Source organism: Poecile atricapillus, chromosome 15, assembly GCF_030490865.1.
Source record: "Poecile atricapillus isolate bPoeAtr1 chromosome 15, bPoeAtr1.hap1, whole genome shotgun sequence".
Taxonomy (NCBI): domain Eukaryota; kingdom Metazoa; phylum Chordata; class Aves; order Passeriformes; family Paridae; genus Poecile; species Poecile atricapillus.
This window is the reverse complement of record NC_081263.1, coordinates 13,061,271-13,078,398: the sequence shown is the minus strand read 5'-3', so window position 1 is coordinate 13,078,398 and position 17,128 is coordinate 13,061,271. Positions and strand designations below refer to the sequence as shown.

The following is a 17,128-nucleotide window of genomic DNA, read 5'->3' as shown; positions in this document are numbered from 1 at the left end:
AAGCTGAAGCCCAACCAATTCAAATGAGATAAAGGGCACAAATTATAGCAGGGAAATGATTAACCACTGGCACGAGTGACAAGGGGGGCAGGAGAGTCTGACTGTTGACATCTTAACTGCATTTCTGTCTGAGAGAGACACTTTAATCACACCCAGGTTCCCAGGCTCAGGGCTGGGTTGGACTGGGAGTGAGCACCAGGAGCCACAAACAACTCTGCAATGACAGCAATGGGATGATCCCAACACCTCCCAGACCCTCCAGGCTTCTCCTTAAGGAAATGCATCCACTGGCAGGGATCCTCCCAGCGGTCAGAGGCAGCAGGTTAACCCTGATCTCATGGGAAATGCCAGCCTGCTGTAGGATGCTCCTGGGGAGCACAGATTTGGGAATCCATGCACAGCCCACCCCCTCTATGAGCTCTAGCTCACAGAGATTCATATGATTCTATGATTCTGTGTCACCTTTGCAGAAGGAGCTGTAAGATCCTGCCTGTCTGTGTAAAACAGCAGCACCAGGTGAAATGTTTTATTTGCTCCCTTAAATCACAGCTCTGCCTTTTTTTACACTGCTCTAAACACCAGCTCCAGCTCCATTATTTCCCACATTTCACACCCAGAGAATATATTCTGGCAATTCCCCCTGGTTCTGGTTTTTAAGCACAGAGAACAATTACACTCAACTGCACTGGTAAGGCAGCGTTAATGAGGCTCATCCACACTTTACTGACAGCAGCTGCTGCACAAATCCCTGCGCTGATGCTGGAGCTGCAGGGGTGCGTCCCTCCCTGGAATCCTGCTGGAATCCTGCTGGAATTCGGCTGGAATCCTTCCTTGGATGGCAGCTCTGCCCCAGAGCTTCTCCTCTCAGCACCAGCAGCTCTGGGGGTCCCTGGCTGGAGCTCTGAGCAGGTGCTCCCTGTCCAGCACAGAATCATGGAATCATTGTGGAAAAGGGATCTGAGCCCATCGGGTCCAATCACCCACCCCGCAGCACCGTGTCCTAATTCAGGTCCCCAAGTGTCACAGCCACACGCCTTTGAAATCCCTCCAGGAACTCCATCCCTGCTCTGGACAGCCTGTGCCAGTGCCAAGCCTTTCCATGAAGGAATTTTCCTTGCTGCAGCCCTGCCTGAGGCACTGCACAGCCCTCGTGTCCTGGGAGAGCCAGGGATGGGACAGGTGAGTGGCTCTGCACTGCCAGGGAGCCCCAGTTGGGATTTTTTGGTATCCTGGGGTTCTCCCCTCTACAGACAGTTCCAGGGGTGATATCCAGGTCATTTCTCAGGAGCTGAGGGAAGAGGAGGATGTATTTTCCCTGATTCCCAAGGACACCCAGCACCCACATGGCTCTGGGTGGACCTGGCAGCCCAGCCCTGAGCTGGTGGGGCACACACAGGCTGCTCTCCCAGCCCAGGACTCCTTCATGCTGGTGGCAGATGTGTCCACATCCCTGGGAATGCACTGCTGGAGTCACTGCTCCCACAGAATTTACCTGCAGGCTGCCAAGTGCTCCTCCACTGAGCAAATATTTGTGTGCTCCACCCTGCCAGCCTCCCTGGCTGGGAACAGCATCCTCAGGAGAGGGATGGAGGGGGAGCTGCGTGGCTGAGGCTGCTCCTCCTCTGCCAGAGCCCCAGCAAACGCCTTTTCCATAGGTGGGGACCCAGGGACACCTCAGGGTGCCTGCCTGGGGGAAACTGAGGCTGCTCCCTTCTGCCACGGGACTGGTCCTGAATCCTGCTGGGATAACCCCAAACCCAGCCCTGAGCAGAGGACACAGCTGACATCCAGTAACTCCCTGCTGGAAAAGCACAGCTCAAGGTGAGAGGCTTAAGAAGTCTTTCTATGGACATGATCCATGAAACCTCCTGGGCAAGGCTCTGTTTGGCTCCTTGAACCAGGAGACAGCAGGTTTTGGGCAGATCCAGCCTTTCCAGAGGGCAGCAATGGGATCCATCCCTTTTTCCTGTGATTGGGAATGCTCCTGTCCACTCCTGCCGATCCCTCCATCCCTGGCAGTTGGAGCTGCCAGAGCTGCTGGATTTGGGCATCACAGGCTGCCCCACATCAGGCTCCTGCCCTGCCAGAGGCATGAAAACTTGTATTTGGAGTCCAGGGAAAACCACCCCAGAAATCAAGCAATTAATGCTAATTGGGAGGTGAAAATTGGGAGTGGCTGAGCAGAAAGGCTTTTGGGACAGGGACTGGCACTGAGGATGGAGGGGACAGGGTGAACCACCCCTGTTAGGGAACCAAGGCAAACATTTTCAGTCCCTTAAGGAGGACATTTGGTGAGCTGTGAGCTGCCCAGGTGCTGAGCCCTGGTTGTGTTTCATCCCAGGAAAGGGTGGATATGGCATTCAAGGATGCAGGTTTATTCAGGAATCCAAGATAATGCCTTGTGTGCCAATTTGTCACCCTTATCTCCAGCAGCCCACGCTGCTCTGGACGGGCTTGGAAGCAAATATTGCCCTTGAGGAAGTGGCACATGCTGGGAAAAGAGACCATGAGGCTTCCCTGGAATGGGATTCTCAGGTGTCTGGGAGAGGGACAGAGTACCTGCAGCAGGGACTGGGGTTCTGCTGAAGAATCCTCTCTCTCCTATCAGAAAATACCCTCTGACAGTACTGGAGAGCAACTGGAAAGGGAGGGAAAAGGGTTTGCCATGAAATCACAAAGCTTACACAAAAATGTATCAACTCTAACCCCTTTTTTTGAGATTAAAACTCAAAGTTATAATTCACTGTTCCTCAGTAAAGGTTACAGCTTTCATTCTTCCTATTAGAAGCATGACAACTACAAAATGAAAAACTTTCTATGACAATTGCCCCATCCCTGGAAGTGTCCAAGGCCAGGCTGGACGGGGCTTGGAGCAGCCTGGGATAGTGGAAGGTGTCCCTGCCATGGCAGAGGGTGGCACTGGATGAGCTTTGAAGTCCCTTCCAACCCAAATATTCCATGGTTCCATGACCTTTGAGGTCTCTCTCAACCTAAACCACTCTGTGATTCTATGATTCTATGCCAACTTGCACTGCAAAAGTAATTTTTAACCAAAAAACTTGAATTAAAGCTCACCCTTTTAATTTTTCTTCTATAGAACAAAATCCCCAATGCTATCGCTGTGGAGAGCTATGAAATCTATAAAAAGTGGCCTTCCCATCAAATTCTGTGATCATGGCATTATTGATGTATCCCCACTCCATAGGACTTCCCTGCAAAGAGCCTGAAAAATTCTGATTATCGAGAGCATTGTCAGCAAACTGCCAAGTGCTTCACTATTTGCTGTGCTGCTCCCCGTGATAAATAAATAAAACTACTGCTCTGCCCTTTATAGCATTGATTAGATCTGGGTAAAACAAACAGAAAAGGGAAAAAAAAAAAATCACAGGAGGGACTTAGAGCTGCTCCTCAACTCAGTCTCAGCCTGGGGGAGGAGTTCCTGTTAACTGTGTTGTTTCCAAGGTGCTGATGTGGGTGAGGATTTCAGGGCTCCTGATTTACAGAGCTCCTGAGCTGCTCTGCCCCCCAGCACCCAGCCAGAGGCAGGAATAGCCTGAAGGAGCAGGAAAATGGGGGGTCCAAAGAGAGAAATGGGTCCACAAGCTTCAAAACCTTTTCCAGTGAGGTTCAAGAGCAGCATCCTGGTGCAGACCTCTCCTTCCATCACCGCTTTGCAGGGAGCCTGGTGGCCTCTCCCACGCTGGCCATGGTGCAGGAACACAGGGAGGGCTGAAATTTGCACCTTTCCTACAGGCTGAGCAACCTACAGGGTGCCCAGAGCAGCTGGGGCTGTCCCTGGATCCCTGGCAGTGTCCAAGGCCAGGCTGGATGGGCTTGGAGCAGCCTGGGACAGTGGAAGGTGTCCCTGCCATGGCAGGGGGTGGCACTGGATGATCTGAAAGATCCCTTCCAACCCAAACCATTCCAGAGTCTGTAATTCTGCCCTGCTCCAACACCATCGTTCCTTGTGCAGTTCCAAGCAGGGTCAGGGCCCTGCAAAGCTCGGGGTGGGCTGGGTTGGGGTGGGCTGGGGTGGCTCTGTCCTGCTGGAGCTGCAAGGCCAGGTGAGCATGAGGGTGTCCAAGGCAGCATCAGCCTCACTGCCAGCAGTGCAGGAGATGGTGACAAGCTGGGGACAGGGACTGCAGACACCTGAGCTCCCGTCACACCTCCCTGAGCACAGGGATGCTTTAGGGTGGGGTGCACTGCAGGCAGGACCTGCCAGACCCCAGGGCACACAGGAGGCTCTCAGGGGGGAGACACAAGGAGGCAACAGCCTGCAGAAGGACCACGAGATCCAGGTCTCCATCCCTGCTCACCTTCCCTTGGCTCTCCCTGACTGCTTCCACACATCCCCTCGTTTCAGTGCCATCCAGCACCCCCTTCTCCTGCTCTCTGATGGGAAATGATGGCACCAGACAGCCCCCATCCCCTTCTCCACAACAAAATCCTGTGCCAAATCCCAATTCATCCAGTCAGTAACAGCAGAGCCTTTCTCAGTCCAAATGCTGATCTTTAATCTCCAGAGATTTCTGCCACCCGGAGTTTAGGTTCCACTTCTAATTGCTGGTTAGAATTAGCAAATCTGCCTGCAACAGCAAGTTCCCAGTGGTGCTTTTCCAAGCACCACTTTTTTTTTGTGGGAATGACACTGGCATCACATTCCCTCCCAGCCCCGTCCAGCCTGGCCTTGGACACTTCCAGGGATCCAGGGGCAGCCCCAGCTGCTCTGGGCACCCTGTGCCAGGGCCTGCCCACCCTCCCAGGGAACAATTCCTTCCCAATATCCCACCTCAACCAACCCTCTGTGAGCTAAAAACCATTAGAGGAATCCCAAATTTTATTTTCTGTTTGCAGTCAGAAACTTCCTCTGTCCCAGGGGGCTCGCCCCACATTCCAGAAGGGAATGTGGAATAGGACTGAGCCAGCAAATCCTCTGCTTTTTCTTTTTGGGTCCCCAAACTTTCTGTTCCTCTCTGTCCATCCCACTGCCCTCCCTGCCAAGAGCAATCCCTTGGATAGAGCTCCTTGTTACCCTGAATTTTATGGAATATAGATCTGCTTTCTCCCCAGCTCTGAGCTTTGCTGACTCAGAGGAAAGGGATCTTTAATGATCCCCTAGATAGCGGCATTTTTCTTACCTAAGTGCTCACAAATTGCATCCTACAACCAATTAAACAGACGGTCTCTCATTTTTTCACAACAAACATAATTTGTAATTCTGAAATGTCAATAAAAAGTCCTTCCTTCCTTTTTATATTCCACGGCATTTGCAACTCAGCTCAGTAATTTTGGAGTCAATAATTAAAAAAAAAAAGGGGAAATTAGGGTATTAATTGAGAATCAAGTTACTTTATAGAATATATTCTGTATTTATCCACTGTCTGCTCTGCCCAGACTGCTCCCACCACATGGAATGCTGCTCCATCATCACAGCTGGGGTTTTTAGAGCAGCCCATCCTTCCTCCCAGCCTTTCCTCTCAGCTGGGCTCCTGAAACACCAGACAAGTGATGGATCTGTACAGGGCTAAGGGATGATGAACCCTGGAGGGATGAGCAGGATTTACCTTGAACTAAGCTGTGTTTGCTTTTTGGAACCAGGTGGGGAAAACCAGCCTGGTCACTGTGGAGAATTACAGCGAGAGAAGGGGAAAAAAAGGATTTTCTGAAAATGTTATTGTCCACCATGACCACAATGGTTTCATTTTATAAATTATATGTTTTGTATCCTGCTGACTGTTCTAGGTAATTCCTAGAACTGGAAAATTATAGTGGCCCAACAGAAAGCAGGTTTTTGGTACTAAGATAGCTGTGGTGTAGTTACCAGCCCAAATCACACTTCAGACATCCCAGGCAACCCTTTCCCTGCCCTGGGAAAGGGTCTGGATATGGGATCCCTGAGCCAGGCAGGGTCCCCACACTCTGGGGAGGCTCAGGACCCCACTCTGACCACGGGGCTGTGGGAAGGGAGAGGATGGTGAGGGAAGAAGGATCTGGAGGACGATGGAGGAACAGGGAGTGAGTCCCCCTAATCCTGCAGACACAACCCAAACCAGCTCCCTCAGCCCTGTCCCTCCTCCTGCCTCTTCCCCTGCAGCCTGACACTTATGGGAGCAGGATGCTGCTCTCTCTCTGCCTTTCCCAGCCACATCCATGGACAGGAGCCATTCTGGATGTGCCACACTGGGCAGATTCAGGCACAGCCAGCGCTCACACACGAGCCCAGGCACAGAGGTAACACACTCTGCTTCCCCAGCTCTCCCTTGGAGGGATCTTCCCGCTATCAGGAGGGATATTTCTGATCCCAGAGTGCTAATGCAGCCTGGCTTTAGATGGATTGGCAGCTCACCACCTGCAGTATTAAGACTTCCATCAGCTGGCTCGTCACACAAAGAGCAGCGTCTCTATCAAATCCTAATACCTGGTGATTCTGCAAGTTTGGGATTAATACCAAGGATAAGGAGGAAATGCAAGTCAGCTGAATGCAGGGGATGTTATCCCAGTTTGGGAACAGCTCCTCTGCACCAGCACAGCAGCCCTGGCACTCAGTGCACACAGAGGATGCAGAGGATGAAGGCACAGAAGCACAAACATCCTGTGGGACTGTGGGACCACTGCAGGCACTCTGGAAAATTCTGCAAGTGAAATGAGGTGAAGCAGAGCACGGGCAGTGAGGGACAGGGGAAGTTCACATGTGGGAAGGTCTCACTGAGCCCACCACAAGTGGTTTCAGGTGCAGTAGTGCCCTGCTTCTGTAGCATGAAACTTCATCACCTCAAGGGAGGGGATTCAGAGCTCAGGTGAGCTCAGAGCTGCCTCCAGCCCAGCCTGAGAAGGAAATGGAGCTGTTGGAACAAGTGGCAAGGAGGCCATGGAGATGCTCCAGGGACTGGAGCCCCTCTGCTCTGGAGCCAGGCTGGAGAGGAAAAGGCTCCAGAGAGACCTCAGAGCCCCAGCCAGAGCCTAAAGGGGCTCCAGGAGAGCTGGAGAGGGACTGGGGACAAGGGATGGAGGGACAGGACACAGGGAATGGCTCCCACTGCCAGAGGGCAGGGATGGATGGGATATTGGGAGGGAATTCCTCCCTGTGAGGGTGGGCAGGCCCTGGCACAGGGTGCCCAGAGCAGCTGGGGCTGCCCCTGGATCCCTGGAAGTGTCCAAGGCCAGGCTGGATGGAGCTTGGAGCAGCCTGGGACAGTGGAAGGTGTCCCTGCCATGGCACAAGGAACTGGATGAGGTTTAAGGGCCTTTCCAAACCATTCATGATTCCATGACTCCACAATCACAGACCTTGGGCACCCTTGGAGCTGCTGCAGCACCAGTCCCAGAGAGGCTTTCAGGGTAGAGGAACTCTGGGATCAGCCCTCAGGACACTCCCTGATCCCCCAAGCTCTGGAGGGGCTCCCAGGAAGGGCCAGAGGCAGGAACTCCATCTCCCTTCAGGAATGTGCAGCCCTCATGACACAGGTCTAGGTCCAGGGACACTTCACCAGTGTGCAGGAGGAGCTGAGAGCAGCTGGGTCCTGATGCCAGAGCTGGGACATCCCTCCCTGGATGCACCCTTGGGAGTCTGGAGGGCAGGATGGAAAGGGCAGCAGGGAGCAGCTGGGCTTTCTGCCGAGATTCCATCGCTGTTGGTAGGAGATGGTGAAGGATTTTCCTGCCACATGTGGCTCTGGGATGGAGCTCCTGATCTATGGATCACAGTTCACCAAGGAGACAACTCTGAGGAAAAGTGCTCAAGAGGAAGAAATGGCAGTGCTGTAGAGAAAAGCTCAGGGAACCATTCTCTGGGGTCATTTCTCTTAGAAAAACTGCCCTGTAGAGTGACAGAACAGCTCTTAACCGAGCACCAGGAGCTCTGCAGCTGGCTCTGAGCAGGATGAGAGCCTCATCCTCCAGGCTCATGGAACCACAGAATCATTGGAAAAGCCCTTTAGGATCCCTGAGTGCCACCATTAACCCATTGGCACTGCCAAGCCCAGCACCAACCCAAGTCCTCAAGAACATTTTTGAACACCTCCAGGGATGGGGATTCCACCACTGCCCTGTTCCAATGTCTGACCAGCCTTTCAGGGAAGGAGTATTCCCAATACCCAATCTAAACCTCCTCTGATGAGATTGAGGCCATTTCCTCTTATCCTGTTGCTCTCTGGCAGCAGAGCCTGACCCCCCTGGCTGTCCCCTCCTGGCAGGGATTGTGCAGAGCCACAAGGGCCCCCTGAGCCTCCTTTTCTCCAGGCTGAGCCCCTTTCCAGCTCCCTCAGGAATTCTCCAGCCCTCCCCAGCTCCATTCCCTTCCCTGGACACGCTTCCCATGCTGAGTGTCCCCATGAGCTGTACCTGTACCTGTGGGAATTCCTTCACCACAGAGTCCTAGAGCCGAAATTCAGCCGAGTTTTAGATTGCCCATCAACTTCCCAGCAGCTCCAATGAACGCTGCTACACCGTGTCCAGCCCTCAATTCCTCCCTGCATCACTCAGGAGGCACCACCCAGGCACCAGGACCCTACAGGAGGAAGGTTCTTCCCCAAATCTCCTTGCAGATGCGTCTCAGCAGAATTTCCACAGCCAGGGAAGGCAAGTGCAGCTTCCTCTACCCCTCTCAGTGCATCACTGAGTCCATCAAACCTGGACCCCCCAGCACTATAAACTCCAGCATTTATCCTCTGCTTGTGAGCACGGGAAAGAAAAAGTTCACTGAAAGACTTGCCTGGGTCCAGATCAAAAACTCTCCATCCCTTTCACACTTTTTCCTCAAATTACAAAATAATATCGCCTGATTTTACAGTTCTGCAGATTTCATGTGCCACAAAGCAGCATCTATGTGTGCTCCCAATTTCTGCCTGGGTTTGGCTTGGAGCATCTCTTACCTGCCTGTTTTTATTTACAAGTACAAAGGCAAAGCTCCAGCGCAGCTTTCCACCCCCTGCAAACAGAGATATTGGTGTTTATTTATAGCTCCTTGTTTGCAGAGAGCCCATGGAGAGGGGGAAGAGGTGTCATTCCCAGGGGAAGGCAGATGGATTGAATCAATCACCACACCGAGGGGCCTGGGGTGTTTCACAAAAGAACCACAATTCACAATAGAAGATAAATTATCCAAACAGATCCAAACACATCCTTGTCTGTCAGCTACTGTCTCCATACAATCTTCACAAAACACAGAGCAGGATCCCCTCTTTGAAGTCTATCATTAAAGTACAGCTTTCCTCTCCAGTTTTTGAGTTTGCTCAAGTTGGAGTCTCACTTTGAACCTCAAACTGTGTCACTGACTGATCCCCAAATGGTTTCCAGCTTCTTTAAAGGTTTCCTTTGACAGCTGGGAAACAAATCCTCCCCCAAGTGCTGCAAAGTGCTCTGCCATGGACTGCTTGAAGGGTTTGGCTTGGAGGGACCTTAAAGCTCATCCCATTCCACCCCTACCATGGGCAGGGACACCTTCCACTGTCCCAGGCTGCTCCAAGCCCTGTCCAGCCTGGCCTTGGACACTTCCAGGGATCCAGGGGCAGCCACAGCTGCTCTGGGCACCCTGTGCCAGGGCCTGCCCACCCTCACAGGGAAGAATTCCTGCCCAATATCCCATCCAGCCCTGCCCTCCTTAAGCTTAAAGCCCTTCCCCCTTCTCCTGTCACACCACACCTTTGTAAAAAGTAAGGCAAGGTAAGGATGGATATCATGGGGGGCTGTTCCTACATGAAAAAAGGATATTTCTGTAGCTGGAGGCAGAGGGAGAAGGGAGCTGGTCTCCTTTGCTCGTGCATTGATAAAAATGGTCAATGATGGACAAGGAGAGCTTCTTAAATTGGAAAAAGGGTCAGCACCTCCCAGACACCCACAGATTTCCCTGACAGCATCAGGGAACTGACCTACCTTCAGGAGTTATAGGGTGATCCCACCTGCAGTGTTAAACTCAGCTGAAGAGGGAAGAATGGGAAATAGGGAGAATGAGGAAGAGAAAAGAATAAAAGAGAGATAATAGAATAAAATCAGTGGAATGAGCAGGTTCCCATGTTTCCCACACACCTCTGCTGAGTGCCTAGCCAGCTCCTCCAGGCCATCCTACAATTCCCACATGTTATTCCCTCACCAAATCTAACCACACCAATACCTCAGTGTGGAACTCCAGGTATTTATAACCAACCACCAACTTTAAACCAGTGATGGTCCCTTGGTGCCTCTGAGATCCTCTAAGTTCTCCATGACCCATGCAGTGCCTGTTGTACTTCCTCATTTTCCACATGCTGATAATATCCCAGGGCTGTTACACTCAAGGAATTACCAGTTTGATGCCCTGGGAGTCAGGAGGTGGAATGATGGAATCCTGGAATATCCTGATCTGGGAGGGACCCCCAGGATCCCCCAGCCCAGCCCTGGCCCTGCCCAGACCCCCCAACAACCCCACCCTGGGCATCCCTGGCAGCGCTGTCCAAACGCTCCTGGAGCTCTGGCAGCCTCGGGGCCGTGCCCATTCCCTGGGGAGCCTGGGCAGTGCCAGCACCTCTGGGGAAGAACCTTTCCCAATATCCAAAGGACACGACATATCCAACCACATCCACTGCCAGAGCCAGCTGCAGCCCCACCCTGCTCCTCCATCAGACAGAACCAGCTCAGCTACACAAGACCCCATGGAAATGAAAATCCCATATATGAGCACAGCTCTAACCAAAGTATTTTTTAGCAGGAACAGGGAACTATGTAAATTCCCACTCTTTTGAGCCTCAGCCTGCTGTGTTTTGTGCCTGTTCTACAGGGGAGCAGGTAATGGCTCATGATCTTGCCTTGCTGTGTGTTTTTAACAAACACATGGCTCCCATCCTCTGACCCCTTTTTCCCACTTGTGGTCTCAACTTGTAAATCACATGGCCACAAATGACAAAACAACCTGAATATCTGCAGTAATGTGCTTTCCAAAGCCATCGTGGTAATGGCAGGGACTGCTCTGTAAGTAAATGGACCATTTATGGTGGCAAATAAAAGCCCTCAATTCCTCAGAGCCATGGAGCAAAGCAGGGGTTCCCTCTTTGTCTGAGCTCTGGGGAGCTGGGCTGTGGCAGCCACAGGGCAGCTAAAAGACAGAGGAAAAGTCATTTATTCCCTCTTCCACAATTTCTTCACTGTTTAAATGCAGAGCAGGAAAAAGCTTCAGAGCAGCAGGAGAGCTGAGCTGGGAGCAGCCAGGGCTCCCCAGGGCAGGTTCAGCTGCACATCCTCATCCCCAGGATAATGGCAGGAATAAAGAGCTGCTGGGGGCACAGAGCTCCCTCCTTGTTCAGAGCTGGAACCAAGCAAAGCCCAGCCCAGCTCCTGGAACACCTCCCTGCCTGCAGGAACCACAGCACAGAAGCTACACCAGGTCATGGCCATCAACCCCTTCCATCTGGATGAGACTCACTGGGAAAGGAGCTTTTTCCTTATCACAGCAACGGGATGGGAATTACCCAGAGGCAATTTTGGGACATTTGGGGTGGAAGCCAAACCCCAGCAAAGGAGGGGATCCAACAAGCAGCAATCCCAGACTTGTTGGGCCAGGAATTACAATGCAGCAAATGGGGGGGAAAACTCATCCAAGCAATTCTGAGTGGGAGGGAAGGGTGGGAGATGATGCTGGCAAGCACAGGGTGAAATCAAACTGGAGAAATCAATAATGGAAAAGGACGGGGGTGGAGGGCAAGGGACACAGGAAGAGATAAATTAAAGGCTTGCCCAGGTGTTGTGATGGCTAGTGAGCAATAAATTAAATCAAAAAGGGCAACAGGGACGAGTGAAAAATTAATTAAAAGGAAGGGAGGCATAACCAAGGCATAAAACATGGGTGCTCCTGGAAGGATTAGAGGAGTCAGGCAATGAAGAGGCTTTGGGAAGTGGAATAGGAGCCAAGGCAGAGGCTGTAAAGGCTGTGACCGCATGGGAGGGTCAGGTAAACAATACAGATGCATTTCCAGACTCTGAGAAGCAGGAAAGCCTCGGGGAAGAAAAGTCTCCTGTAGAAGGAGGTGCTGGCATAGCAAACTTCACTCCTTGTCTTTTGCAGCCAAAATGCAGCAGGGTATTGAGTCCCCTGCCCCTCTGCAGGGTGGGCAGAGGGGAGCAATTCCCTGGCTGTGTCCAGGGGTGTCTGCACAGACACAGGGGAGGGGTGAGGGAGCAGGCTGGAGCTGGCTGCCCCCAGGGCTCTCCCTGAAGCCATCCCTGCAGGAATCCCCCAGCTCCTGAGCAGAATCCACCGGCCCTGGCTGCCACAGCCCAGCCCAGCCCATCTGTGGGGTGACCCCACTGCCTCCTGCAGCCTGGGGGGACGGGCAGGACGTGGCTGAGGCCACAGGACAAGCACAGCCCCACTCCCACATCCCTGCTGGGTCCCATCAGGGCTGGAGCGCACAGGGGACACCCTGCTTCCCTTGGAACTGCTCCTTGGAACGCAGGAGTGCCACGAGCTGGGAGCTGGAGAGGGGCTGGGTGGAGAGAGAACAGCTCAGGGACCTCACTCGAGCATGGCAGGAGCAGAACTTGCCTGAAGTCCCATCTGTGTCCCGTGTCCATCAGCCAGGAGCTGCACAGGTCAGCCCAAAGCCTGGTGATCCATTCCCTGCATCACCTGGGACGCTGGAAGGTGTCCCTGCCACAGGCAGGGGTGGGACAAGAGGAGCTTTAAGCTCCCTTCCAACCTAAACCATTCTGGGATTCTGTGAAATGATTACAGGAATATTTTCAGGCCCTTCAAGCCACAGGGGAAAAGAAAGAATCGGCCAAGTCTGGCTCACACCTGCCTTTAAAGCAGCTTTCTTTGAAATGAACAGGCTGCCTCAGTGCTAAGAAGATTATAAGCAGAGACACCTCTGCCAGAGGAGGGAAGAAGGAATAATAAAGGCGTTCAAAGCTATGACAAGAAGATGGGGAAAAATAAAAAAAAAAGAATGCAGCAGACTTTTTGGATCTCGCAGGAGGAGTACAAGGAGGATCAAGGCACAGACAGTGACAGGCAGAGCTGGACAAGGAACAGACTCAGAACATCTCTGTGGGGCTGAGCCACCCAGCCCAGAAGAAGCAGAAATACTTTCCCAGGGGATGCTGAGCAGGCAGGGAAGGCTGGTGGGGAAAGTAGGGGAAGAAATGATGGATAATTAACAACATCAGAGAAAGCTCAGTGGCCCACAAACCTCTCCCTGCCCTGACAAACTTCTCCTTGGTTTGGATCAGAACTGTGGGAAGCCAAGGGATGGTTTATTGCACCCCACTCCCACAGGCTCAAGGAAGCTGTGATATAAGAAGGGGGGAAAAGGGGGGATTTCTTCTGGCTCTCCACAACTCTGGGCTCTGCTCCCAGGGAACAAGGGACAGGACAAGAGGAAATGGCCTCAAGTTGTGCCAGGGGGGATTCAGATTGGATATTGGGGAAAATTTATACATTAAAAGGGTGGTCAGGCATTGGAAGAAGCTGCTCCAGGTCAGTGGTGGAGTCACCATCCATGGAAGTATCCAAAAAACACGTGGGTGTGGCACTTGGGGACATGGTTAGCGATGATCTCGGCAGTGCTGGGTTAAGGGTTGGACTCCATGGTCTCGGAGGTCCTTTCCACCTGTAATGATTCCAAGATTCTGAGGAGATACCCCCTGGGAGGTGAACAGGGTGCAGATGTCCTGATTCCCCACAGCACAGCAAACCCAGGCTCGTAGGGAAAGATGTGGGGGAATGAAACAAGGTTTGATTTCAAGGCTTTTCCCCATTACAACAGGAAAAACAGGCAGGAGACTGAGGCTGCCACGGTTCCTTCGTGTCCCTCTCCTGGGAAGGGGGACCAGCCTCACTGATCCACTGACCCTGTCTTTCCAATGGAACCTCCACCCTCAGGAGGAAATTAAAAAAAGGATTTTAGCAGAAAAGAATCCCAACAGCCTACCTCAGACAGCTCATCCCAAACACAGGGGCTGTGGCATCATCTCCCACGCTCTGCCTGGCACAGCCCAACCTCTCCAGCCAGCACAGGGTCCCTCATGTTTCACCACATCTTTTGTCACAGCACTGCCTGTGAAAGGCCAGTGCCCCAGGGAAGCAGCACATTTGATGATTAAATGGCAAAATAAGCAACTTCTTGGCTTGTTTCCTGAAATCTCCACTTCAGGCTGAGCTGGAAGCAAATCTCATGCCTGGATTCCTAGAGATGAAGGACTGTGGCCACCTCACTGTTTATCTTTTCTGCATTTCTTGCTGACCCCTATTTGTCTCCTTAAAAAAATCCCTAAAAGCCATGCTCACATGTCATATTTGATGCATCTGCCAAGGCCAGAGCCGTCATACCCCATCCAGCACACGTCAGTGCAGCCTTGTAAGGGGAAGCTGAGAAAAGACGCGCAGGGAGATCTATTTTTGTACTTTCATTTTAAGGCACCCCCTTGATTTCCTCCTTTCTGACTCACATTCCAGCTCCAGAAGTGAGGACAAAGCTGCACCCAGTCAGGAGAGGACATTCTGCCAATATTTTCCTCCAAAGTTTTAGCACAGGCACAGCAGAAGAAGGGATTCGTGCCATCACCTGCCTGGTGTTTGCACAAGCAGTTATTTGGGAAAAGATTTTACATTTTCCGTCCATGCACAACCTTAATCTGAATTAACCTCCAAGTCTTGAGAGGTTCTGAGAAACAGATGATTTCAAAAAGGAAACGCAGGAATGAAAAAAGAAAACCAAAAATCCCCCAGTGGGATGATTTAAATCAACATCATATTTCAGTAAGATCGAGATTTGCAGAAAACTGACTGCTCATTAAGAATCACTTGCTCAGCTCTTAAAAGAATCAAACATTTGGGTTGATCACAGAAAACCAGCTCAGCTCTAGAGATGAATCACTGGCTTAGGAAGGTGCTTTCTAACCCATGGCTTTCTCGGAGCGTGACAGCTTTGCCTGAATGTGCAGGTTAACAATTACACACGTGCTCGAGTTTCTGCTGCTTCTCCAGGTTTTACATCCCCAAGCAGGTGAGGTGCAACGCACTGGATCATGTTTGCTGTGGGAACTGGTGTTTGAGGGATCAAACATGATTCTGTTGATCTTCTGTTCAGCCTTACAGCCCTTAAATAACACCCAGCACACTCTGCTCTTCCCAGATTGCAGGTGACAGCTGAGCCACACAGCCTTCCACTCTCAGACTGCACCAGCAAGGTCCTGAGCAGAGGGTCCTGTCCTGCATCACTTGGCAGAGCTGAGAGCTTCAGGCAGTTCATTTGCTTATTTAAAAGCTCAGGTAAGCCCAGGGACAGAGCCATGAGGGTGTTTATAAAGGGTTAATTAGCAGCTCCATCCAGCAGTGTCCAGCTCAGAAGGTTCCAGTGTCAAGAGTGGCAGCTCGGTGTGTCAGGATTTGGCTGTCACTGGAAAACCTGATCCTTACTGGGACTGCCTGGGTCCCCACTCCCAGCCAGCCCAGCTCAGCTCCCACAGGCACTGGGGGCACTGGGAGGGGATGGCTCCATCCCTGAGAACTTCAGAGCTGGACAACACCAGGGGCTGAGCCTGCAGCCCCCACTCCTGCTGTGTGCAAACACTGAATGAGCCCCAATCATCCTCAACCAAAACAACCCCTCAAGCTGGCAGTGTCCAAGGCTGGGATGGACGGGGCTTGGAGCACTCTGGGATGGTGGAAACTGTCCCTGCCCATGGCAGGGGTGGGACTGGACGGGCTTTAAGGTCCTTTCCAATCCCAAAGGATTCTGTGCTTTGCTTTCACTAGAGACTGTGTGCCAAGAACATCCCCAAACTCCTCTGCTTCCCTGCAGAGTGGTCAGGGACTGGGGTCTCTGTGTGAGGAAGCCTCTCCTCCCAGGCTGCCTTTGCCAGGTGGGCTCCACAGCCCATTCCCATGGGACAGGAGTGAGCCTGCTCCAGCCAAAACCTCCTCCAGACCCTTGGGAACTGCTCCAGCCAACCACTCCCAAGTACTGCACTTGCCATGAGATCATTCCCAGCACAGACAAGGGCAATCCTTCCTGGGAGACTACTTACAACATGAGTTTTAACTTTGAATTTATTTTTTTTTTGGTGTCTTTGAATTTTTTTTTACAGCAGATAAAGACTGGGGAGAGTGCATTTGGGGGGAATTTCTGCTTGTGCTCTCCTCAGCCTGGTTTCTGATGGTTCCCAATTCCTGTGGAGCCTCTGGAATGAGTTCCAACCTGAGTGATCCAACCACCCATTCCCTGACAGAGGCACCTCAGGCACAGAGGGGAACTCAGTCCTAGAGTTTGGCATTTTTAGGCTTGACCATGAGCCCTGTGAGGGTCCCTGGACACTGCAGGCCCTCCCAGCTCCTGCCCCTGCCAGGTTCCAGGATCTGCAACCTCCTCCTGACCCGGTGTTCTCTAAATTAAGAAGCTGTTACATCCCTTCCTTCCTTGGCCCACGGGGTGCTAAGAAGGTCACCACAGATCGTAGCTTAAGGGCTGCCAGTGCCCCCCTAATCCTGGCCAGACAGAACTGCCCGAGCTGCTAACGACCTGAGCAGGTGATTAGAGCCTGGATTTATCTGTGCTCAGAGCCCTGGTGGCCCCCTGCACCCCAGGCTTTTCTGAGATATGCAGAAAATTTCAGCCATCCCGTTTTTGCTGAGCCACCCAAGGATGCTCCTCTTGTCCTCTCATTACGGGGCACTCCCAGCTCTGCAAGGATGGACTCAATAACAGCTATTTCCAACACTTCCCCTGCATTCCTGGAATAATGGGCATTTTCATCAGCCTTCCTTGTTCTTCAGTCACTCTCTGTGTTCTTCTCTAACTGCCTGAATGACAGATATTTCTCCACTGAAATATTTCCCAAGGAACAGGGAGCTCAGCAGCTCCTTCTGGAATCTACTTTTATTCTGTGTGCCACCAGAAAGTGCAGGGAAAAGTGAAAAATGAAAGAGCAAATAATCAGCCAGCAGTGTTCAGGGGCTCAGGAGTCCTGAGATAGGGAAGAACTTGCTGGATAAAAGACAATTCCCTCCACTTACAGGAAACACCTCGTACAAAAAGAAAGGTCCACACTTCAAAGCTCTACTGAATATGCCAAGAGCCAAAACAAAACCTGAAAATATTTCAGGCAGCTTTCTTTGTAAAAATGTCTTCAATAGTAGAAATCCAGTAAATGGTAAAAA

The 17,128-nt window shown here is 51.9% G+C and overlaps 1 protein-coding gene across 5 annotated transcripts in view; it reads right to left on the bottom strand.

Annotated features, from left to right (window-relative positions):
- Positions 1–17,128, bottom strand: part of RALY (RALY heterogeneous nuclear ribonucleoprotein) — a 113,804-nt gene that overhangs the window by 55,340 nt on the left and 41,336 nt on the right. Inside the window, exon 3 of one of the 5 annotated variants that reach the window (XM_058851009.1) lies at positions 9,874–9,917. The exons of the other annotated variants lie outside the window; for them this stretch is intronic. The gene's annotated coding sequence lies outside the window, so the exon portion shown is untranslated. The remainder of the gene's footprint in view (positions 1–9,873; positions 9,918–17,128) is intronic. 5 annotated transcript variants of the gene reach the window in all.